Raw genomic sequence first — 27,382 nt, 5'->3', positions numbered from 1 at the left:
TTCGCCACGAATTTTTACTATGGGTTCTAGAATACACCAAAACTCTATACCTTCCTAAACTCCAGAAATATGCAAAATTATAAACACATTTTAGGGTTAAGGGCGTACTTCATGTGAGTTTTGGCAAAATTGTTATACAAAGCATTATTTTAGAAGAATGCCGTCAAAGACAAAAATGTTCTCTGCTAAATTTCACTATAATTTACCAAAGAAAAGAAATCTCTATTTGCATTACATACCAAGAAAATATCAATTTTGCCAAAAAACCAAGAAACTAAAATAGGGTTGTAAGCTTCCACCATTTCTACAGTTTTGGAAATCTTTGAGTTAAGATCACTTGGAATCCTAGCACTTTAGGTGTATAATGTCTTTGGCAACTTTACTGACAAGAATGCGAGGAATATTTGTCTTAAACAAATTAACCCTCGTGCGAGTCATAAAAGGGGTCCTTTTGTTCCCTTTTTCCACAAATCTTTAAAATCTCCTATAAAATGTGGTCGGATCAGACCAAAATATTCTAGAAATTTGTTCGTCATAAAATTTTACTATAGGTCTTAAAATATATAAAAACTCTAAATTATGCCCAAACGCCAGACATTCTGAATGAAAGAAAATCTGTATATACCTGCAAGACAAAATATCACATAAAAACGAAAAGTGCAAATATGTGCAGGATGTTTCGATGGAAATTGGTAAAAAATCCTTCCTTTTTTATGAAATGATAAATTACACGGCCCAACTCGATCTTACTCACAACTATTTTCATAAATTATTGTGAAAATTGATCTTGAAAAAAATTAACAAGTACGGACATCAATTATTAAAGAACGCACAATTCATTGGCCACACTGAACATCTTAAATACGTTTCACATACCTTTCATTACAATTACAAAAAGAAAATATTTAATAACCGTTGTTTATTTTGCATATTATCATAGATTTATAAACAACTTAAATATTGAAAAAAAAAAAATCCAAATAGGGTCACTTCGACCTGCATTTATACCCACTTATTAAACAAGAAATGTATATATTTTTTCATAACTACACGCAACAATATCTGACCATTTTTAGTGTAAATTGATAATGTTTTTTTCGATTTTTGGCCAGGTTTTTTGGAATATCGGACACTGTGCCTCGGTACATAAGCGACTGGAATTCTTGCTTAAGTCATTTGTGATAAAAGGACAACCAAGTTCGAGGTCTTTATTCACACATTGCAAAAGTTTTCAATTGTAGGAGTATCTCTGATCAATATTTTGTTATTTTCTTTTCTGTTGATGAATTTTCCAATATTAGAACAAACGCGTTTATTATTGTTTTCAGTAAGTTTTAAATAAAATAAGCATTCCTTTAACAGCATTATCTACAATTTACTAATGATCTTTGCAAAATGTGTAAGTCTGTGGCATTTTAAACTTTCTAACGAAAGCAGTTACTTGACCTCGACCAAGAGCAGGAAAAGAGAAAAAAAAAAACAGTTAATAATCACATATGGGCGAAAATATATGGAATCCCGCTGACGGTTGTTGGATAGAGGAGGTTGGTAACCAACCAGACAATTTGAAACATGTATGTGCCAGCTCATGACCGATCACACCAGTCACATGAATCTGAGTGAGCATTCAATGGCCGGCTGTTGGTGGAGTTAAGTGACCACCAACCATTGGTTACATCGTCTAAACTAAAGCAGTAAAAATTCAAATGAAAGCCAAACCGGCTTACCAAGAAAATGTTTGCATTAGAAACAAAACGCTTTTTGTGTTACTGCTGTTCGTCATGACTATAAAAATGATGATCATCATCATCATGACAACATTGATGATGAAGCATGTGGCATGCTGCGAGTACTCCATAAAGGTGACCAAACAAAATAACAAAGTTACCACCAGTGGGGAAACAAGAAACCGGGAAAAATGCCGGTTTTTTGCCTTGTTGGCATTGGTCAGTGTAGCCTGGTGTTCATAAGGAAATCAGCAGCAGGACTCTTAAGCACGGACTAAGCCAAACACTTGACTCTGATGATGTTAAGTAAAATGTGTCATGGAAAATGCCATTTGCTGTATGTATCAAATCTAAATGGATGAACATACACATGTACCTATACATAGAGGCATTCCAAACAAACATAAATACCGACACAACGTCATACATTTTGCTACATACATACGTGGTAAATTCCTTGTTCCTTGGTTGAAAGAACAATAAACAACACCACAAAATGACGACATCAATGACACAAACGTACGCAGCATCTTCCATCGGCTGCAGCTGTGTCGTCATTGGTCTTTTTAAATTGTGGTGCTGCTACACTCGGTCGTCGTCGCTTCAAGTACTTCATCGTACGTACGCAGCAAGTACAGGCAGCTGGGTAAACACGTTATCTCCTCCTCTGAAGGTAACATAACACCAAGAAGTTCTTGGCTTTGAAACGCGTTCCATAAAAACAAGTTTTACCTCTTTGACAGAAGTTAGAGAATACCCGCGTACAGCATAAAATCAAAGAAGTCCAGCTCGCACACAACACACACACATCAATCGCCAGACTTAATACCTAGTGTTGCCATCAGTAACAGCATAATCATAGAATTGTGATTATAAACTTAATGAAATGAATGATCGAATGATCATTTCAAAAAAACTTCAATGACTCATTGACTAAAAATCCATAAACACCAATAAAAGGTTAAATGAGATGAGGTGTGGTGCGGTTTAACCGGTGGAACCGTTTATGTTTTTTTATTGTGTCATTCCGTTTACAACAACTCAAAAACACTTTAAAGTATTGGTCGATTTTATCTGACTTGAAACCACCAGCGACGAACTATTTTTGACGTTCCGAATAAATGCGGACATTTTGGTAATAACTAGTCCATTTTGGAACAGCATCTAATATTGTGATTCATTCCTTTGATAGTTATTGCGCCAACTTTGTAATCGGGAGTACTTTCGATGAAAATTACAAAAACAACCCCTAAACTCTTATAAGAACTTTGTGAACTTTTAGTTTGAGAGAAATATTACGATGTGCAAAGGTTGAGCCAATGTCACTCACTATTTATGGCCCTCACCGAAGGATTTTTGCCCAAGGAAAACATTATATCGCTGACCACAAGGAGTAACTTCGGTAAAAATTCCAAACTGCCATCAAATAGTCCACAAACTGCATTATCCCAGGAACTTGCCCCCCGATAAACAGGTAAAAAAGTATTCAGTCGGAAAAGAAGTAAATCCAGTATGGGCAGAGATGGGAAATGGTTAAATACCAATACTGTATGAGTCGATTTTTTAATACGTTACACACTATAGGTAATTTGGACAGGTTTTTAGGCAAAAAATCGATTTTTGCACTTTTAATAACGCGAGTTTTTTTAATTTGTTTCGAAGAGAGAACATGTCAAATTCTATGGATGTGCAATTTGTTTTCAAAAATATTAAAAGTTTTTAGACTCAAAGAAGACTAAATACCAACTTTCCTATATTTCGGTAAGATAATGTGGCTAAAACCTTCAAAATACCGAAAATTAAGAGGTACTCTTCTATAGGGATATAGGAAGACGTATAGCTACACTGATAATTCTCTTCTGGTTATAAAATCCCCATGGAAGACTAAATAACAAATTTCATTCTTTCGGTGGGATATTGACGTCACAACATTGAGAAATACGAAAATCGGGGGGAACCGTTCTATAGGGCCTATATATAAGGGTTGTTGTGACCACAACCTTCAAAATACCGAAAATCGGTAGGTACCGTTCTATTGGGGCTAAATGCAGGCTTGGACCTGTACCGACAAATTTCTGGGGGAAAATTTTATTCCACCAACAAAGACTAAATACCAAATTTCAGCCATTTGGGGGGATTATTGTGGCCACAACCTTCAAAATACCGAAAATCCGGAGGTACCGTTCTATGGTGGCTATATGAAAGCGTGAACCTGGGGGAAAGTTTTATACCCCCAACGAAAACTCAGCACCAAATTTCAGCCATTTCGGAGTGATAATGAGGATAAAACCTTAAAAATACCGTAAATCGGGTGGTAGCGTTCTATGGGGACTATATCAAAACGTGGACCGATATAGCCCATTTGCAATACCATGGTTATATCGACTTAGAATTTTACCCTGATCAAGAATATATATACTTTATAGGGTCTCTGATGAATATTTCGATGTGTTACAAACGGAATGACAAATTTAACTATACCCTCCATATTATGGTGGATTAATGTGGCCACAACCTTCAAAATACCGAAATTCGGAATTACCGTTCTATGGGGGCTATATGATGGCGTTGACCTATACCTACAAATTTCTGGGGGAAAGTTTTATACGCCTAAAGAAGACTAAATACCAAAATTCAGCCATCTCGGTGTGATAATGAGGCTAAAATATTCAAAATATCGAAAATCGGGAGATATTGTATTATGGGGGCTATATCAACACGTGGACCTATATAACCCAACTTTGGTAGGAATTTTTTCTGGCCTCTGAAGACACAAAATACCAAATTACAACCAATTCTGTGGTCAAATGGGTCTAATACATTCAAAATATATTAAAATGACGCGTACTATATATGGGGTCTTATATGGAGGCTATACCAAAACGTGGACCTATATAACCCAACTTTGGTAGGAATATTTTTTGGCCTCTGGAGACACAAAGTACCAAATTACAACCAATTCAGTGGTAAAATGGGCCAAATATCTTAAAAATTCCTTAAAACGACGACGCGTCACGCGTCATTTTGTATGGGGGCTATACGAAAGCGTGGACCTACATAGCCCACTATCAATACCAAAAGTCCTACGTAAATATAACATATTTTCCCAAAATTTCATTAACCTACGTCAATCCGTTCGGACGCTAGAGTGATTTCCACAGACGGACAGACAGACGGACGGACATGGCTATATCGATGTAGAATTGCACGCTGATCAAGAATATATAGACTTTGTGGGGTCTACAATGATTATTTCGAGTAGTTACAAACGTAGTGACAAACTTAATATACCCCCATCCTATGGTGGAGGGTATAAAAATATTCACCATGCGTTGTAAAAATGCACAGACGTGTTGTGGTCAACATTTTTGTTAATTATATCCGTAATACGTTCTAACTAGGGACCATGATTGCGTGATTTATTTGGCCCTTTAAAAAATAATATTCATAAAGATCTCTTCGCGAATCAATATTTTAAACATATCAATGTTTATAAAAATTTTTTGGCGGATCAGTAGTTTAGTTCATCATCATTTTAGCCGCGTTCATTGGGTTGGAACGAATAAAATAGGTAAAATTAGAATATTGAATAGCAAAAAGAAAATTTGTTCGTTATATCACGCGTTCGTTATAAACGTCTTCATCTGTAAAATTCTTATTGAAACTTACTTTTAAAAATCATATGGTAAAATATTTGAAACAGTGCTTAAATTTGTCACTATCCGCTTGTGCTTCAAAGCGGGCCTGCAAATTCTAACAAATTGTAAAAAATTATACTCGCGGCGTAACAATTTTTGCTCGTTATAATCGTAGTCGTTTTAAAAAGTTGAATGTGTGTACAAATATTAAGAAAAATTCTTTGGAAACACAAAACGTAGTTTCTTATATCCGAATTTTACTGTGTAATTTTTTGTTTTAACTTACTTTTGCATATAAAGCATTAACAATTTATAAAAAACTCATAAGTCCACCGCTATTAATTTTTGCCTCAAAAACAGGCCAAATTACCTTTAGTACGTTACTGCTGCCAAAAGTAGTGAGAGAACTATCCGAAAAAATTATCTTATTAAGCCTTTCGAATTTTCAAATTTGATATAAGTTTGGAAGAATAATTGCCAAATAGGGGAGTCACTTTAAAACCCAGCAAAATGTTTGCCACCAAAGATGCAGTTAAATCATATTTACCCAGCAAAATGTTCGATTCCAAAGATGCCATTCAATCATGGGTGCAAGTGATCTGGCATGTCATCTTTTTAGCATCTTCATCGATGAATTTTATATGACCGTGGACCCCAAGAGATGCTATTCATTTTTGGATCCAAAGCATGTCATTTACACCAATGCTTTGACATGCCATTTTCACCAATGCTTAGGCATGTGATTTCCACCAATGCTTTGTCATGTCATTTTCACCATTTCTTTGCAATGGCATTATCATTACGACGAGAGTTATAACAACGTTGGTTGTGATTTCGAGTCTCCGATAACATCAAGCCTATTGTAAATAATTAATCTTATATATTTAGAAAAATGTGTATAAATAAAAACACAAAATTCATCTCTACTGGATCGAGGGAATGGGTTCATATGCTGATGAAAAGATCGGATCTAACACGACTTCCTTTGCATTGGTTCAAATGCTAATGAAAAGATCGGATCTTTCACGACATCGTTTGAACCAATGCAAAAGATGCCATGAAATCTCGTCATCGCATGGAACCCCTTCCTTCAAATTTTGCTGGGCTAGTGATCTGGAAGTGCATCAAATTATGCATTTTCACTCATGATTTTTACAAGAGCGTGACTACTGAAATATGTACTCCATTAGCACTGCATTTTAACTAACCCTTCGGCAATGCATTTTAACTATCCATTTGGAATCGCATTTTAACTAACCCTTTAGGGAAGAAGAGGATGCAGTCCAATTTGCATCCAAAGCACGTGTTTTGATGCAGTGCTTTGGATTGAATTTAAAGGCACTCTTCGGAATGTGTTTTTATACAGTTCAAAGATGCAATAAAAATGCAAGCCATTGCAAACTATCCCAAAAAAAATAAAAAGAATTTATTGTTTGTGTAAAACAAGAATAATACGAACTTTATTACATTAACACAGATTATAAAATTTCTTTATTAAATTCAATCGCGACTAGTTTGTTTCGTCCACTCTCCATTTAATCCAAGCTGAAATGTTTTTGCTTTATCTGCTATATTGTCTTCCCATCACCAGTTGAGATTTCGACAAGTACTTCAACAGCACTTCATTAGGAAATTTTCTTCTCGTGAGTTACCGTAAAAATGTTCCCAACTTGGATGGTTGTATTTTTTATTTTATATAAAAATTTTAGAAATTGATGCACAGCCCAAAGTTTGTAACAGACCAAAAAGTGTAAAAAACCCCTATGGCACCATATGTAGTGGCTGGAGAGCATGAACTGAACAACCGATTTGGTCCAAAGTTGGCCTTTGTCATATTTTGTCCAAACTTAGTTTCAGTTCGGAGAAAGGCAATACCGGTCCACAACTTCCGATACTTCCCCCCAATATTTAAAAAAATGTCACTAATATGCTATCCACGATATCTCTTGAACGGGCTGAGGGTATATCTCTGTTGGCAAAGCCGACTGATACTTTTTTACTTGTTGATACAGAAAAATCTATTTTTTACACACTATGAGTGGTGAAGGGGTCACCTACTCCAAAAAATTACATGTCGCTCCGACAAGAATCCGTAAACTGTACTTGTGGCAACATTTTTGAAAATTTGTGTGGGAGATACTCAAAGGAGTGGTCCGATATTTTCCATATTCAAAGCTGATCGAAGTCTGGAGAAATATTACGAGGTGCAAAGTTTGAACACAGTCGGTTACTTCCTTCTGCCTTCGAAAGTTATTGTAAGCACCATTTTATCGAAAATGTTGAACTTTTGTGGGGCAAGTACTCGAAGGAGTGGACCGATGTGGATCTAAGTTTGGAGAAAATATTATGAGTACCAAATTTTGGACCAAATCGGTTTATCTGTTCGACAGTTATCATGCGCTTGAGCCAAATTGTCTGAAACGAATTTCGTCCAAACATACTTGGAGTCTCACGGTGCTCTTGAAACAAATTTAAATGGAAGGTGCTTACACCTGGGAAATTTTTGCGGATTCTGAAACTACAATGTTCATAGATGAGAAAAATCAAAAAACAAAAAAAAAATCGCCGGAGCGCTTTTTAAATAAATCGCGATTCAAGTTGACATTTTTAAGGGTTTTTTTAGGTTTTCACGATTTTTCTTGGAAACCGCAAGTCTTATCTTGTAGCTATGAAAATTCTTTACAAGAGTGACCTTTATGTTTTTCTCGTAGGTTTTACCGTTTTTGAGATATAGAAGTTCAAATTGGGACAATGCACTGACTGTATCGCCCCTTTATAAAGCAATATCATGAAAGGTGCGCCTTAACTAACTTTTAATGAAAAACGCTTACACAGGGGACGTTTTTGTGAATTCTGAAACAGCAATGTTCATAGATGAGAAAAATTTCAAAACAAGACAAAAATGCTGTAGGGATTTTTCAATAAATCGCGGTCAAAATTCACATTTTTAGGTGCTTTTTAGGTTTTCACGATTTTGCTTGGAAACCGCAAGTCCTATCGGAATGGGACTAAAGAAAATGTTGTAGCAGTGAAAATTCTCTAGAGGATTGATGTTTATGATTTGTTCCCAGGTTGTACAATTTTTTAGATAAATATGCTCAGGTTACATTTTTATGTTTTTTTGTTAGGGTTTCGCGATTTTGCTTAAATGCGGTAAGTCTTATCAATAAGGGACCCGAGAAAATCTTATAGCTGTGAAAATTCTCTACAAGACTGGCTTATGTAATTTTTCCTAGGTTTTACCATTTTTTTAGATATATAAGTTTGAGTTGGGAAGTTGCAGTCATGACATTGTTTTATAAGTAGGCGATACAGAATTGAATACAATTTGAATTGCCCAAATTGGAACTTCTATATTTCAAAAACGGTAAAGCCTACGAAAATATCATGAAGGTCACTCTTGTAGAGAATTTTAATAGCTACAACATTTTCTTTATTCCTTTTTTGATAGGACTTGCGGTTTTCAAACAAAATCGCAAAAACCTAAACAACCCCTAAAAATGTCAACTTAAATCGCGATTTATTTAAAAAGCGCTACGGCGATTTTTTTGTTTTTTGATTTTTCTCATCTATGAATCTTGTAGTTTCAGAATCTGCAAAAACTTCCCAGGTGTAAGCACCTTCCATTTAAATTTGTTTCAAGAGCACCGTGGTCTAAAACCATTATTTCGATGAGGCACATGATGTGATTACGACTAAACTAAGGGTGAATCTGTTTTCGGTCATGGTGTCTTTTCCGTTTCCAACAAAAATTAGGGAAATAATGAGGACCTGGGGCGAGATCCGAAACTATATTCTTACCTGCTTTAACTGTTTATGGATAAATTAAATTGAATTCTTCCTTCCATAATTGTCCAGTTTAGTGAATAAGTTGTTTTATCGCTCTCCTTTGGCTAATAAAATATTGCACCTGTCGTATACGCCTAACAAATTCGAATGATTGGAATGAAATTAAGTGACGTGTTAGCCTAATAAATATGTATTCGATTAAATTGGTTGGTTGTAAATTCTTATTGTGCGGATGCCGAGTACATTAAATAAACAACAAACAAACATTTATGTGTTCCATTGATGTTTTGTTATTGTTGAAAATGAAATTATAAACTGTTGAAAACAAACAAAAGTATACCTTTGATGATCTTTGTGCGAGAATATGTGGCCAGTACGAGACCATATATTTCAAATCAAATTTATTTGTCATAATTTTATCTTTCAATTTTCATGTTTTCTTTGATGAGGCGGCAACCAATAGAATTATATAAAACAAGTAAAACAAACTTTTATCTATGGAAAAATCGAATACCGACTAGACAACTGAAATCTTTTTCCCCCAAAATGATGTAATTTTCTGAATTTTGTGGCCTTCTTTCCGGTAAAATATATGAACTTTCCGACAAAAATATATGTAGTAACTTTGGGGTATTTATCTTAACGACTGTGGGAAGTTCCGAGCAAATTTGTACATTTTGATTCTGTACCTGAAGGAATGTACCAAATAGTCCATTTTGAAAGGGGTTTCTCATCATTCTTTTCGATAGTTGTCGTGTCAACCAGGCATTTGAACCATTATGTTAGGACTCGGCCACGAAAAAAGTTATATCGCGGTATTCAGAATCACAAGGATGACGATTTCAAACAATGCACGAAGAGACCTTAAACTGCACTCAAACGTTTTTTTTTTATATTTGTAAGAGATGTATCCGAATGCGTTGTCCGATATAGGCCTTCTTGGAACTTGATGGACGTTTGAATGAAATTTTAAGATGTGTAAATTTTCGGTTAAATTTAATACTCAATGAGTAAGTTATAGTGATCATCCTTTTTTTGTAGTTGGTTATATAGCTTTTGGGCATTATATCAGGAAGTATGGAACTGTACGATTGTAACAGGGGCCTCGAGGACAGCATGCCTCATAGCAGCACTTTCGCAAAAAAATTTAAATTTTGTGTGGAAGATTCCCTGAGATAAGACCGATATAGTATATTTTGGAACCTGATCCATGTCTGGAAATTATGTTACGAGGACCAAATCGGTTGATCCACTCAAGAGTTACCGTGCGTACCATATTAATGAAAATTTAGAAGTTTTGTGGGGGAGAAACCCGAAGGTGTGGGCCGATATGGCCCATCTTTAAACTTGATGTAGGTTTGGGCAAAATATTACGAAGACCAAATTTTGGACCAACTCGGTTGATCCGTTCGAAAGTTATCGTGTGCTCTATCCAAACTGACGGACGGACAGGCTAAATCGACTCCAAATGATTTTAAACGGATTTCGTTAAAACGTACTTGTGGTCTAAACTCATTTATCAACGCTCTAAGAATAAAAATTGATTCATAATAAGTTAAATTTCCAATGACTACTATGTATAGTTAATTTCATTGCTTAAAAATGACTGTTGTGCCATTTTACCCCGATCTCTCTATAACGAATTTTCTCTATAACGTAGTAATTCGCCGTCCCTAATTGCTACTTTGTAGAGAAGTTCGACTGTATATATACAATGGTTAGCCTAAAGGCTGAGGTATAAAAACCGACGAGTTACATATTTCTTACGTACAAGCCCAATAAAAATGTAAGTCAATGATACTATTTCTTTATCAGCATAAAATTCTAAGCCGATATAGAGATGTCCGTATGTCTGTTGAAACCAAGATATAGCCCATACTGTTTGAGATAAAGTGTTATAATTTGATACAGAACTTTATGTTTAGTACTGGGGATATATCGACCCAAGTTTTTATATAAGTACCATACATAGGAGGGTACCTCCTGATTTTCGGTATTTTCAAGGCCAACCGATATGCCTAATATTTCTAACATACTTTATTTTCCCCCAAAACCCTCCACCGGACATTTGTCGGTGCAGGTTCATGATTTGATATAGCCCCCTTAGAACGCTTCCACCCGCTTTTCGGTATTTTAAAATTTTGAGCCTCCTTATGACATCCAAATGACTGAAATTTGGTTATTTTTATTTTTAGGTTCCGATGGAGTGCTAAATATTCCCACAGAGAATGGTCGGTGCCGGACCATTTATGTTGATACAGCCCGCATAGAACAGCGCCTCCCGATTTTGAAGATTTAAGCCACATGATACAGAAGTTTCAGTTACTCCTATAATGTTTGGTATTGGTTCACGTTTTGATATAGCCACCATAGAACGGTACCATTTTTATATGATGGAGGGTATACCAAAGTTGTCATTCCGTTTCTAAATTTCGATTTAGCCATCCGTCTGTTGTAATCGCGAAAGAATTAAGATAGAGCGCTGAAATTGTGTACACAGGTGTCCTTGGTTTGAACTTAGATCAAGTTGGGCTATATCGGCCCACTTTTGGTATAGCCCCAATGTACATGTATTTCAAGTATTTTGAAGATTTTATCTATATTTTCAGACAAAAGTAGCTATTTTTTTGACTTTATGGACTTTGGTCATCCTTTTGTTATAGCCCTCATATATCGATACCGCACGATTTCAGGAATTTTGGTGACTTGAGCTGCATTTTCAGACCGAATTAGCTATAAATTGGCACACTTCTTTAAATACTTCTTCACTAAAAATTGTGGACTTAGGTCTTTGTTTTGGGATAGGTCCTATATAAATTTACCACCCGATTTCAGGAACTTTGACGTTTTTAGCTACATTTTCAGACCAAAGCTATAGCTATAATCTATAGCATGTGGAACCATTATATGGGAACTATAACCCAAATCGGACCTACATCGTTGATTTTTGCGTTTTTAATGGTTTTTCTTCACCAAGAACCAATACTGGAAATTTCAGATCTAGAAATATTTTTGTTACCTCTTTCCAATGTGTGTTGAAACGAAAGAGCGATAGTATCGATACTATCGATAGTTTGAAATAAATATATCGAGACTATCGATAGTTTTCCCGTTCTACTTCCTAGTGGTCAAAAAATTCTCTACAAAAAATTGTGTTCATAGATATGCCCATGGTTTTGAGTAGCCCCCATATCACAGCAACTATCATGGACATAGATCTATATTTTGTTATATAGCCCCTATATAACGGTGCCATCCGATTTCTGGTATTTTTTATTTTACATATTTAGCCACGTTTTCAGACCTAATTGGCAAAAATTTTAAATTTAGGGTTCCTTGATCACTTCTTTACCAAAAATTATGGACATAACGATTTCAGGTTTTTTCAAGTTTTTAGCTGACCGTATTAGCTACAAGTTATTGGGATTCCCAGTGGTCAATAACTTCTCCACCTAAAATTGTGGACATAGGTACTTTCATAACAGAAAGAAAACTTATAATTGCATATTAGATCAGAATGTTTCATAGAGTTCGGCCGGGCCGAACTTAATGGTTTTTTATTTTATTTTTTTTTTTATCTTATATATTTTTTAACAACTAATTCCTCTGTTGGTGGATACATATGTATAAACCGACTTGAATTTGTGTAAGGTTCAACAAATCCGTTTAAAATTTTACGGGCGCGTCTTTGTCACGTCTCTCTTTGAAGCAATCCAGATGCTGTTAAAATGTAACGGTTTAAGTGTCTTGTTCACGACTCCTTTTGTACCGCCATAGCAGGTCGTGTAGAACAATCTTGTAAACAACTTGCCAACACAGCCCCACGTATTATTAACCATTTTAAGGTCATTGAACTTTAATTTTAATAAATAATCAGTATATAAACACTATTTTTGCTTGGTCGGGTTATCCAACACCACCATTTCGAAAGATATTTATGTTTTGCAGAATATATTCACTTCTATAATAACTTGGCAACTCTTGCCGCAAATAAAATATGCAGAAATTTCATCGAGGACTTCAATAACGTTCGATCGATCGATATTTCACACACACACACACACAAATTTTAAATCCTGTTGATCCACAACACACAGAGCCAAACATATAGACAACACATACACATGTTAATTAATTTTTAATTTATTTTTTGATAGAATGTTTAGCTCCATTAAGAAGGAATTCAAATATGCAAAAAAACTAAATTTCGTATTGCTGTGAACGAGGAAGAGATATTGTAACAGAACATAGTAAATATTTTACAACATCAGCATTATTTAAGGAAACTCACAATTTTGAAAACTGATACAGCCGCAAGATTTGTTTTGATTTTGAACGATTTTTATTTCTTTGATTCCCAAAAATCTAAACCGTTTCGATTTACTTTAAGGCACTGTGGAATGCTTGAAACAATCACAAGAAAAAAATGATACAACAAAACAGGTTATTGGATTTACTTTTGAACTCTTTTTTAAACTTTTTTCGCTTGATTTTTGTCGTTGCTTCAATCACCAAAAGGGGAGAGAATGTGGAATCAATTGGATTTCTTCTGAATGACTATTTTTTTCTTCTTTTGCACGCACAAAGGCACAAACCACGTGAAATACTGGAATTTCGAAAACTTCTTTTGAATGCAATTTTTTTACTTTTTAATTTTTTTTTTTGTTATTCCACAAAAGAATAATCGTAACAAACAAACGAACGAACGAAGAAAAAACAAAACAAATAAAAATCGTGTTTTAATTGAGAATTCGAAATAAACACCGAGAATGCCTTTCTGTGAGCTGAGTAGTTTGCCGGTCGGTCGTATTGCTTCCGTATGACTGAAGTCAACTTGCAGAGAAAGAAACAAAAATCGTAAAATCACAAACCAAACATACACTCTGTCGACGTCAACAGCAACAGAGACGCAGACGTCTAAATGCTGCCGATAACCAACACAAAACGACGACACCAGTCGGTATCGTATCGTATCCCCAAGTTAGCCAGCAGCCAGCCATCGTTTATTTGTTGTCGTCGTCACAACACCATCATTCTCCACGAAAGCCGGTATTTGTTTTGGTTTGTTGTTTTGGGGCCCAGTTAACCCATTTTATGCGCCTACCAAACGCTAAAGAGAACGAAGCATTTCTACCTACAACAATACCATTGTTGTTGTATGATGAGAGTGGAGCCAGAAAGACAATTATGGATGGTACTTTCAAAAGAGATTGTCTTTGTCATGTTACACTCCCATAGCATCGCAACAACAATTTTATATTGAATGGATGAATGGATACACGACATATGAATCATAGTTTGGAAACATGATAAAGGACAAACAAATCCGGTTTCTCCAAAAGACTAACTATTTTGTTTTCTCATCACTATTGAGAGAAACTGAAACAATGGCATGTAAACACAAGTTTCCATGAACGTGGGATGTGAAAAATAGGTTAATTCGTTTAAAAACCCAGCAAAATGTTCGATGTCAAAGATGCCATTCAATCATGGGTGCAAGTGATCTGGCATGTCATCTTTTTAGCATCTTCATCGATGAATTTTATGTGAGCGTGGACCCCAAAAGATGCTATTCATTTTTGGATCCAAAGCATGTCATTTACACCAATGCTTTGGCATGTCATTTTCACCAACTCTTTGCAATAACATTATCATTACGACGAAAATTTTAACAACGTTGGTTGTGATTTTCATAAAGTTACAAAAGATATATTAGTATATTTACAAAGGACATACAACCAGGGTTTAAAATGCTAACGCCATATTAGCAAAAGCACCGAATATTTGCAGCTTTGCCCGCTAAAATTTCTTCGAAATATGTTTAGCAACAATGAACTACGGCAACATGTAGCAACAAATTTCACAAAAACATTGCTAGCGATGCTGATGCTATTTGATATTGTCGCTTTAATAAAAAAGCATCGTACACGCATACTCATCCCTGTAGGAAATGTCAATAGTGAATCTATACTGACTTACTACTGACATTGTCAACAGTACTACTGACAAACTGTAGACAACTAATGTAATTTCCTATAGACATTTTGTATGAACGTGTCATTCGAAAGTCAGTACTGACAATGGAACTAGTATGTCAATAGTAAGTCAGTAGTTCCTGAGGAACCATGTGTTGACATTGGAGGTAGTGAGTCAGTATAGACATTGGAGGTAGTAAGTCAGTATAGACAATGGAGGTAGAGAGTCAGTATAGACATTGGAGGTAGTGAGTCAATAGTACCAGATTTTCAATACTAAATTTTTTAGCTTATTTGGAACTTTTCTTAGATAAAACAGCTATATAGTACGTTTAATAAGAAGATGAAGCTACACATTTGTTTAAATACTATATTTCATTAAAGAATAAAAAATTATTTGAAAATACTAAAAATGTACAAATTGCGTATTACAGTATTTTTATCTTTTTAAATGGCTAAGCTAAAGATTCCACATAAGTAGAAATTAGTAAATAAAGGCAATGTTTTCAAGGCTGCTTAAAGATTTTAACATAGCAATAATAAAACGTTTTCGTCTTATTTTCTTGGCCAAGTCGCACCAATCACTTGTCTGCTTAAAATAGTTCTTCTTCTGTTGCACTTAACGTTTTATCAGGCGATTCGCTGAATGTTGATATAACATCTAGGAATTGAAAAAAATAAACATGTATAAATAAACATAAATAAAAAATATGTCCTTAAATTTGCTTGCCTATTACAGCTGTATAACATTGGAAAAATCTCACAATCGATTTATGCCAAATAATTCTTCAACATTGTAATTCATTATTATGATTAGTTGGATTCAGCATTTCCAGCGAGAGGGGACAATATATACATCAGGCTCCATAATCCTCTCAAAAGGTTCCACATAATGTCTAATTGTCGAAATTTCACCACAAATGTTGTTAGTCGCCTCAGAATTCGTACTTTGCTATAGAATTGTTTATTTTTCACATGTCTTTTATATTTCCTTTTGCTCATACTTGTTATTGAAATTATATGCTTTAAATTTTCACGATATTTTATTGATTTTTACAAAAACACTTTTTTCACCAACAGCAAAAATTATTTTACGCCAAACAATTAAGAAAATTAAAGAAAGGATGCTTCGTTGGGCTATCATCTGTCAATATACACAATGCTTCTTCTTATTAAGGTAAAGGTATCAATAGTTGACAACCTGGTGACAAAGTGTTGACTTTGTCACCATATTAGTAGACAAAGTGGAGACATGTCAACACATGACCCCACACTTCCTACAGGGATATTTTGCAGCACACATAATCAACACATATCAGAAAAGTGAATAAGCAACAGAGTTTCAACGGCTTAGCCAGGTTTTCAGCAAACAATCGTTTCTGAGATCAGTGTTGCCAATTGTAAGGCGTTAAAAATCACAATATTATTAATTTTACTTTTTCGTTCTAAAACGGCGTTTACACTAGAGCTTTTTGACGATTTATTTAACGTTTACGCTATGGAATTGACATTTGAAAACCAAAGCCAATATGTTAAACCGGTTAAGTGCAAACGGGGTATAAGGCCATGTGATTTTTTGGTGAAGCCGGTTAATAAATATATTTTTTAATCAAAAGTCTGTCTAATGTCTTTGTATGTCGATAAGAAAATATACAGTATCGGCCAAAAGTAAAGCACCCCCTCAGTAATTTTTTTTGAAATGATAATTTTTTTATGAAAACTAAATTATAAATTTATTTTTTATTTTCCTTTTTATTATATCTTTATAATACAAAAATAAGGAGATCAGAATTTAATAAACAAAAGTTAAAATTCAAAAAACATTTTAGGTAGCAAATATAAGCGGGCAAAACTAATTCAAAACTAATTTTGGTGAATATGTTTTGTGACCACTAGGAACCCTATGTACCAAATTACAGCTAATTTAGTAGGAAAATGTGTCTTAAATATCCGAAATACCGAAGATCGGAAGGTACCGCTATAAGGGGGCTATACCAAAACATTAGCCGATATTGTTTATATTCATCCAAAAATGATGCTACATCATTCTCTGGTCAAATACTAAATCCCTTAGGTTTAAAAATTAGCAAAAGAACGGTAGACGCCGGCTTATTCAGTCGACGACGAACGGTTGCCCATTTGGTCCAAGCCTTTTACCATCTGAATACTTTAAATTAAACATAGATTCATCGGAAAACAGTTCAAATGGGTCTTGGCGAATGCCAGTCTGGCTCCTTCATTTTTAGTCGATATGAAAAGTTTTTTTTTTTTTTTTTTGCTGGTCGTCGACTGAATATGCCGGCGTCTATCGTTCTTCTGCAATTCGTTCTTTTGCTAATTTTTAAACGTTAGCGTATTGTATTTGACTAGTGGATGCTGTAGCATCATTTTTGGATGAATATGAACAATATCGGCTAATGTTTTGGTATAGCCCCCTTACAGCGCACAGTGTCCGATTTTCCAAAAAACCTGGCCAAAAATCGAAAAAAAAATTTGTCATTTACACTAAAAAGGGTCAGATATTGTTTATAGTATCCCAGTGCGTGTAGTTATGAAAAAATATATACATTTCTTGTTTAATAAGTGGGTATAAAAGCAGGTCGAAGTGGCCCTATTTGGAATTTTATTTTTGTTTTTAATATTTAAGTTGTTTATAAATCTATGATAATATGCAAAATAAACAACGGTTATTAAATATTTTCTTTTTGTAATTGTAATGAAAGGTATGTGAAACCAGAGTTCGAAAATAAACAGTACACTAACATAGTGTACCGCTCCGAGAACAGTATCACTAAAATATTTTTAGCGTTAGTGTTCCGGAACACAAACACTAAAAAATATTTTAGTGATACTGTTCCGGAGCACAACGATAAACGTAGTGTACCACATTTTGGTACACTAAAAACGTTGGGTACCGCAGTCGGAACACTAAAAATCGTAGTGCTCCGCAGTCGGAGCACTAAAAATCGTAGTGCTCCGCAGTCGGAACACTAAAAATCGTAGTGTTCCGCAGTCGGAGCACTAAAAAATCGTTGTGTACCACATGTCGGAACACTAAAAAAATAACGTAATGAAAATGTACCACACACGAGTTTATTATGATTTGCGAGAAAAATTAAATATATATAATTTTTGAGATAAGTACAAATTAAGGCATAAAAACTCAGATACACCTCTTAAATCCATGTATGTATACATATTAATTAATAACGTTGGGAACTTAAGTAGCAAATATGAAAAACATTGATTCGGTTGTTGTACAATGGCGCAAATTGTAGTGTTCTGACTGTGGATACATGAGTTTATCATGATTTGTGAGGAAAATTAAATATTTTATAATTTTTTTAATAAATACAAATTAAAAAATAAAATTTAATAGAACACGTGAAAAACGCCTGATTTGATTTTTGGACAATGGATCAATAAAAATGGTAGCGGAGCACTAAAAATCGTAGTGTTCCGACTGCCGGATCACTAAAAACTTTAGTGTTCCGACTGCCGGATCTCTAAAAATCGAAACAATGGAACAATAAAAATCGTAGTGTTCGGCTGCGGAGTACTAAAAATCGTAGTGTTCCGACTGTCGGATCACTAAAAATCGTAGTGTTCCGACTGCCGGATCACTAAAAATTGTAGTGTTCCGACTGCCGGATCTCTAAAAATCGTAGTGTTCCAACTGCCGGATCTCTAAAAATCGAAACAATGGACTGAAGCTGGAGGAAGTGCCCCAAAGAAGGCAAAAACAATTCAATCGGCTGATAAGGTTATGGCAACGGTTTTTTGGGACTTCAAAGGTATTTTATTGATTGACTATCTGCAAAAGGGTAAAACAATAAATTCAGAGTACTATTGCAACCTTTTGGATCAATTAAATGTACAAATTCGAAAAAAAGTCCTGGCTTACAACACACAAAAAAATATTTTTCATCAAGACAACGCACCAGCGCACAAGAGTGTTTTAACAATGGCTAAAGTCAACGAATTAAAGTACGAGTTGCTTGACCACCCACCTTATTCTCCTGATTTAGCTCCCAGTGACTTTTACTTGTTCCCAAATCTAAAAAAATCCTTGCTGGCAAGCGTTTTACCTCAAATGAAGATGCAATTACAGTTGTAAACCACTATTTTGAAGACCTTGAGGAAAACTATTATAATCAAGGGATAGAATTGCTAGAAAAGCGTTGGACTAAGTGTATTGAAGTTTCAGGAGATTATATTGAAAAATAAAAATATTTTTGAAAAACTAACTATTCTCTTTCATTGATAGGCTAAGAATTTTCCGAACAGCCCTCGTATTGCACGTGGTACACTACGATTTTTAGTTATCCGGCAGTCGGCACACTACGATTTTTAGTGATCCGGCAGTAGGAACACTACGATTTTTAGTGCTCCACAACCGAACACCACGATTTTTATTGTTCCATTGTTTCGATTTTTAGATATCCGGCAGTCGGAACACTACAATTTTTAGTGATCCAGCAGTCGGAACACTACGATTTTTAGTGCTCCACAGTCGAATACTACGATTTAGTGCTCCATTGTCCAAAAATCAAATCAGATATTTTACACATTTATATGCTGTTTATATTAGAGCTTTTTGCAGGGTTAACCTTCTTTATGAGGATTTGTTTGAAATATAAGCAATGAAATTGACATTTAAAACCCAGTCGGTTTGTTAAATCCGGTTATATATAAACGGGGTATTACTTCTAATTTTTATTTATTAATGTGTATTTATTTATCCTAAAAACAAAAAATATTTAATTTCCCTCATAAATCATAATAAACAGATGATTACCTTAACGTTACTTATTAGTGTTCCGACAGTCGGAACACTACGATTTTTAGTGCTCCATTGTCCAAAAACCAAATCAGACGTTTTTAATTATTTCTTTAATATTTGATGTCCGTACTGGTTAATTTTTTTCAAGATCAATTTTCACAATAATTTATGAAAATAGTTGTGAGTGAGATCGAGTTGGGCCGTGTAATTTATCATTTCATAAAAAAGGAAGGTTTTTTTTACCAATTTCCATCGAAACATCCTGCACATATTTGCACTTTTCGTTTTTATGTGATATTTTGTCTTGCAGGTATATACAGATTTTCTTTCATTCAGAATGTCAGAATATACTCGTAGTATAGGGTCACTTTCTGGCGTTTGGGCATAATTTAGAGTTTTGATATATTTTAGGACCTATAGAATATTTTGGTCTGATCCGACCACATTTTATAGGAGATTTTAAAGATTTGTGGAAAAAGGGACCAAAAGGACCCCTTTTATGACTCGCACGAGGGTTAATGTCAGTAAAGTTGCCAAAGACATTATACACCTAAAGTGCAAGGATTCCAAGTGATCTTAACTCAAATATTTCCAAAACTGTAGAAATTGTGGAAGCTTGCACACCTATTTTAGTTTTTTGGTTTTTTGGCAAAATTGATACCGATATTTCCTTGGTATGTAATGCAAATAGGGATTTCATTTCTTTGGTGACTTATAGTGAAATTTAGCTGAGAACATTTTTGTCTTTGACGCCAATCTTCTAAAATGATGCTTTGTATGACAATTTTGCCAAAACTTTGATGAAGTACGACATTAACCCTAAAATGTTTTTCTAATTTGCATATTTCTGGAGTTAAGGTAAGATATAGAGTTTTGGTGTATTCTAGGACCTATAGTAAAAATTGATGGCGAAGAAATTTGTAGAATATTTTGATCCGATAAGATCACATTTTATAGGAGGAGGGACCAAAAAGACCACTTAAAAGACCGCCTGAGGGTTAAATAATATCAAAAATGTAATCAGCGGCCCGAAAAACATAAGAACCAAAGGTTAGGTCAAGGTTAGGTCAAAAAGAGAATTAATCCAAAATCCATTCATTTTTAGAGTTTTGGCCAGGACACTGTGCAGCGGTACCTTCCGATCTTCGGTATTTCGGATATTTAAGCCACATTTTCCTACTAAATTAGCTGTAATTTGGTACTTAGGGTTCTTAGTGGTCACAAAACATATCCACCAAAAATCGTGGACCTGGGTCCACGTTTGGGTATAGCCTCCATATAACTGTACCCTCCGATTTTCAGTATTTTGAGGATTTAAGCTAAATTTTTCGAAAATCAATTATTTCGATTGCAGTAATTAATAATTTAGTATCTTCTTTACCAAAAAGATGCGATTGTGTCATTCAGAATAGAGGATACGCAACGAAATATTGATTTCAATAGTTTTTGTTGTACCTCACATTGGGGGCTGCTTTAGTTTTGTCCGCTTATATTTGCGACCTAAAATATTTTTTGAATTTTAACTTTTGTTTATTAAATTCTGAATTCCTTATTTTTGTATTTTCCAATTATAAAGATATAAATAAATAAAAAGAAAAATAAAATATAAATTTATAATTTAGTTTTCATAAAAAAATTATCATTTCAAAAAAATTTACTGAGGGGGTGCTTTAGTTTTGGCCTATACTGTATGCGTAAGAAATGCTACCAAACTCTTATGTGTTTTGCAAATTATTTCGAAAACTAAAGTTTGGGTGTGTATCAAACAGGCTGTTAAAAATAAAAATACTTATATTTTCCACCATATGTTGGAGGGTATATTTTTCATTCCGAACATATCAAAATGTAGACATATATCGCAATATTTAAGATAAATTAATCATATTTGTCACTGAAATTTGTAGAAAGTTCGCGTATGTCCTTTTGAAGTAAGGGGACACTTTTCCAGTAAAAAGTGATAAAAGCTTTAAGACTCTGGCACGTAAATGAATGGAGCTTTTGTTAGCTTAAGGTTTTAAAATGCTTCGAAATGCTTTGAAACTTTCGGCTTTACTTTATAGAACATTTAATGTTGTATATACAAGCCTTAACCACTTTTTAAGAAGGATGACCTTAAAAATTTGCTCCAACCGATTCTTAAACGCCTGTTAGACTATGAAATCATACTATGATTTAAACTGTCAATCCCATACAATATACGTCAAACTAAATCCAGTGGATTTAGAACTACGATTTATTTGACGTATATACTATGGAACTGACATTTGAAATCGAGTGCATTTATAAGTCTAAACGTACTGTTACGGCGTTTTTGCAAGTTGATCATAATTTTGGCTAGTTTAGTGTAACTAGTCAAATTGAGAGTTGGCAACACAAGAGAGAGAGAGAGAGGGAGAAAGACAGTATAATAAATTGAATAAGATATAAAATAGAATACGGTGAATAACATCACAACTTATTTAGCTTATTTAGTGAGAAAAGAAAGACTTTTAGATACCCAACAAAAATGTCGAAAAGAAATTTGTTTATCTTTGATGAATATTTTACAAAAGAACGTGACAAAGCAATTTGCAATCAGTGCAACAAATCTTATAACTGTTCCAAAAAATTAATTTGAAAACTCATTTAGAGAGAATTCATAAAGTTATTTTCGGAGAAAACACAAAAACAGTGACACCAACTTTCAAAACAAAAAAAAAATTAAATGCGATATTAGCAAGAAACAGTTGATCAAATCGTATATTGGTTTAGTGACAGACGAAGCAGTGTCATTTAATGTCCTAAATTCAGAGCATATGCGAATATAATAGATCCTATCTGCAAAGGAATTGAAAATGAAAGTGGTAAAAAGTTTTCCTTAAATGCAGACAACTGCAAAAAGACTTTGTCAGAAGTGGCGAAATACATACGTAAGCTTTGTTCCTTTACTTTTTTAATGGTAAGGGTGGTAAAAGAGAAAAGTGTCAAAAGCTCTGTTCCTTTACGTTCAAGAATCTTCAAGTTTTACCACTTTTTACTCGAAAAGCGTTCCTTTACTTCAACCACCATACAATTCATATGGGAGCAGTTTACAACTTTTGCTACTTTTGCCGGTTTTACCATTTTCAGAAGTAAAGAAACAGACCAAAAATTGCTCTCTCATGAACATTTTTACCAGAAAAGTAAAGGAACGGAAAAATGGTTGATCTGGCAGCAATGTCAAAAAGAAACATAAAAAATCAATTTTCGTCTTTTATTTCACAGTTTTTAATTTAGTTTTGTCAGCGTTCGACTTTTTCTTATGTTTTTCGTCCATTTTCTTTTTCATTGTGAAATAATCGTCAAACAAAAATCGAAAAATCAGTTCTGCCATATTTTACCTGCAAAAATTTTGCTGGTAGCCTGTGGTAGAAGAGAAAGCCATTTTCGCTCTCTCTCCACTCTCACTCTCTTAAAAATTGCTTCCAGTTTTGCCACTTTTCGGGGTTAAGGAACGCGTTGCAGGTTAAAAATGGTAACAAATGGTAAAAATGGTAACCTCAGGTAAGTAAAGAAACACAGATGTAACGTCTGCAATATCCAAAGAATGTGCAGATAAGTTAATATCATTGAAAATTGACAGTGCCACAAGACTGTTTAGAAATATTTTTGGAATCTCTGCTCAGTTTATTGAAATGATAAAATTGAATCTAGAATGCTAGCGATGATCGAATTGAAAGGAGCACATTCAAGCACTTCAAGTTTGGCTTCAGAGATTTTGACTGTTATAAACAAATATAATATAAATTTGTGACAAATCATATCAATCACATCTAACAATGGAAGAAATATGATAAAATCAACAAAAATATTGTCGCATTTGATCGTTGACGCAGATGATGGTGAAGAATATGAGGGCAACTATGATAATGAAACATATTTCGAGAATATTTACTCTATGGAAGACAATACTAAACTTCCTGTGGGAGAAATCGCTATTTGTAGATGTGCTGCACATACAGCTCAGCTTGTAGCCATTAAACCTGCGAAAAATAACGAAATTAAATAATTTATTCGAAAAAGTCGAAATATATTTGAAATTTATTAGGAAAAATAGTAATGGGTACAAAGACCTGTATAAATGCAAAGATATTAAAATACCACAGCTTGATTGTCCTACTCGATGGGGATCAACATACCTAATGCTTTTAGATATTCAAAACTCAAAGGCTATAATTGATTCTATCGATCCAGTTCAAAACAAATCAGAAGAGGAAAACTTTGAAATTGATGTTTTCTGGAATTTCGTGGAATATTATTGCACGGCACTTAATCCTTTGCAAAAAGCAATTGTGCAATTTCAAGAAGAGCAGTTGCATTATGGTGACTTTTATGCCATATGGTTACAGTGCAAACTCCAAATAGAGAAACTTAAGGACGAGAACTCTCAAAACACAATGTCAATGTTATACAAAATAACTTCCTTACTACTTTAATGCATGGACATAAGAACAGAAACTCTGTTTGATAATCCGTCTTTAGCAGCTTGTCTATATCTTGACTCACGATTCCATCATATGCTTCAGGATACACAAAAAATCAACGCCATCGCCTACCTAAAATCTCTATGGGGAAAACTCACAACTATTTGTAACGTCAATAACAGTTTAGTTGCCTCGACCTCGACGTCCAAGTCGCGAACCCCCGATGGCGATGAAGATCTTTTAACGGCTTCTTTGGACAAAGAGTTCAATAAAAAACACAATCAGGAGAATGATGTACTGGCAAAGATTGAAAACTTTAATCTTCCCTATGTAAAAAAATGCGAACGTTTTATTGTTTTGGAAGGAAAGGAAATACACTGATCCAGAAATGTATACGCTCAGCAATGTGTATGTATGATACAACATTTCCGAAACCAAATATTTATATATATGTTCCAACCATTTTAGTAAGGGAATATATGAATTAAGAAAGGGTGTTTTCAAATTGCCAAATATTTTACCTGTCTCAATGCCAATTATTGAGAATATTCAAGTTCTACCAAATATTCTACCTACCATAGGACCACAGAGTAACATGGCAATTGAGAATATTCAAGTTCTACCAGATAGTATACCTGCCATAGGACCCATAGGACCACAGAATAACATGCCAATTATTGAGAATATTCATGTTCGCAATGTTGAACTAGAATTTCTCAATAATCTTCAGGTTTCAAATATAACAGAACCTTCACACGGGGTTTATCCCCCTTACTCCCAGCGTTGAATTGAGCAATGTTGGAATTAACATTGAAGAAAATCATGAAAACGACAGTATCCCCAACGAGGATATGCTAAAGTACATGACTATAAAATATATAAAAATAAGTGGAAAATTCCTTTCTCGGCTGAGATTGAAAATACATATCCCAGGAATCCTAACGACTTCGACCCTGAAATAAAAAATAACCTTTTCAGATTCGTTTACAATAAATCTGAAGAAAAAAGACGTTTTTGCTTGGTTATGGACGAGATTATTACTAAAAATAAAACATACACGTATGTTATGCTTTTGGTTCCAATGTACAATAGCGACATTGGCCAAATTATAATATATGTTGAAAAAACAAGTACCACATGTAATATACGGATTTTTCGAAACATGATACATAAGGCATTAATAGTATCAAATGAAAGTGGTATAACCTTTCTAAAAATAATATTTGACGGCCATATAAGGCACAACCACTTTTTAAAACAGTCGAAACTTCTTGGAAATATGTATGAGGTTGAGGTTGCACCTGGATACATAGTGCGGTGGGGTTTCGACATAATCCACGGATTGTGTGAATTGTGTGGACAATTTGTTACATCTACTTTGGTGGTAAATGGTGTACCGGTTATTTTTAATAGACCACGTGATGACATACCTTCTTCGTTTACTAAAAAAGATCGTTATAGGTATCAGTACGAGGAATTTTCTTTTGACAAGGTTATGGCAGTCTTCACATATAAAGATAATGATACAGAAAATATGAAAGAGTGTATAAGAAAGACATGAAGACTCCTTCAACTTTGAGCAAAAACAAAAAATATTTAAAGATACATCCCGTTTTTTAAATGGCACGTCCTCTGTCTTGCTTGACATGGCAATAGAGTCGATTATATATGATTGGGAAACATTTGGAAATATTCCAATATGTCATTTATCCACCCACCATACAATTGAACAATTTTTCGCTAATTGCAGGGAAAGGATAATTGGTACTCCAAGTACAAATAATATGCTGTACACAAAGAGAAGGCAGGATGCCATCATACAATTAAGAAAATCTGTAGATACTGAATTATTTTGGATAGAGAAGGATTTTCAAAAGAGCTCATCTGATAGCAACATATATAATTTTTTGGTTAACAGAGGTAATATAATAATATTCTATAAAAGAGTGAATTTTAATACTATTTTTTCTATTTTTAGATCCCCGGTCCCCAAAGAAGCCAAGGAAGAACCCTCATTAATTACTATTTTAGTTCATTTTTTTGTATATATTTAAATAATTTATTTTAAATTTAATTTTTATTTTAAATAATTTCTATTTTTTTATTATTTGAATTATTTTTGTATTTTGAAATGAAAAGAAATAAAAACCAAAAAAAAAAAAAAAACAAAACAAAAATCAAGTTGGGTCGATTTATTTAAAGAAAATTGACTTAAAACTAACTTAACAAAAATACAAAACAAAATACATGTAATTCAAATTTCAGGTTGTTGTTGTAGTTTATGGTGATTTTTTTATTTTATCCTGTTAGCCAGCAGCCAGCCATCGTTTATTTGTTGTCGTCGTCACAACACCATCATTCTCCACGAAAGCCGGTATTTGTTTTGGTTTGTTGTTTTGGGGCCCAGTTAACCCATTTTATGCGCCTACCAAACGCTAAAGAGAACGAACCATTTCTACCTACAACAATACCATTGTTGTTGTATGATAAGAGTGGAGCCAGAAAGACAATTATGGATGGCACTTTCAAAAGAGATTGTTTTTGTCATGTTACACTCGCATAGAATCGCAACAACAATTTTATATTGAATGGATGGATGGATACACGACATGTGAATCATAGTTTGGGAACATGATTAAGGACACACAAATCCGGTTTCTGCAACAGACGAACTATTTTGTTTTCTCATCACAAGTCTCCATGAACGTGGGCTGTGAAAAATAGGTTAATTCGTTTAAAAATGTTCAATTGTTTCCCTACACCAGAGCTGAGCAAAATCGAGAGAGAGGCAAATTTTAGGGAGAATTAATATTTATTTTTTCTTGATGTTTTATTCAGGGATGCCAACTGTTCCGATGTAAAAATCGCTACAGCCACATACGCACCATAGGTCTGTAGCGATTTTTACCTTAAAACAGTTGACATTCCTGCTTAAACAGTGGTTTTTGTACGTCAAAAATCACCACAAGTAGCGGGAAAACCACCAAGTTGGCAGCCCTGGTTTTATTACCTATTTCAACATTTTTTA

General features: G+C 34.2%; 1 protein-coding gene and 1 long non-coding RNA gene across 2 annotated transcripts in view; one reads left to right on the top strand and one right to left on the bottom strand.

The window, feature by feature from the left end:
• Lmpt (four and a half LIM domains protein limpet) overlaps positions 1-13,996 on the bottom strand; it is a 437,156-nt gene extending 423,160 nt beyond the window's left edge. The window contains exon 1 of the mRNA XM_073986055.1: positions 13,446-13,996. The gene's annotated coding sequence lies outside the window, so the exon portion shown is untranslated. The remainder of the gene's footprint in view (positions 1-13,445) is intronic.
• Positions 1-26,368, top strand: part of LOC141403528 (uncharacterized) — a 240,504-nt gene extending 214,136 nt beyond the window's left edge. The window contains exons 2-3 of the long non-coding RNA XR_012412831.1: positions 26,105-26,274; positions 26,333-26,368. This is a non-coding gene — a long non-coding RNA (uncharacterized lncRNA). The remainder of the gene's footprint in view (positions 1-26,104; positions 26,275-26,332) is intronic.
• Positions 26,369-27,382: the final 1,014 nt, after the last annotated feature.

The sequence above is a fragment of the Musca autumnalis genome, unplaced genomic scaffold, assembly GCF_047663935.1.
Source record: "Musca autumnalis isolate F117 unplaced genomic scaffold, ASM4766393v1 scaffold_4, whole genome shotgun sequence".
Classification (NCBI taxonomy): domain Eukaryota; kingdom Metazoa; phylum Arthropoda; class Insecta; order Diptera; family Muscidae; genus Musca; species Musca autumnalis.
The sequence above is the reverse complement of the archived record's forward strand: the minus strand, read 5'-3'. Positions and strand labels throughout refer to the sequence as shown.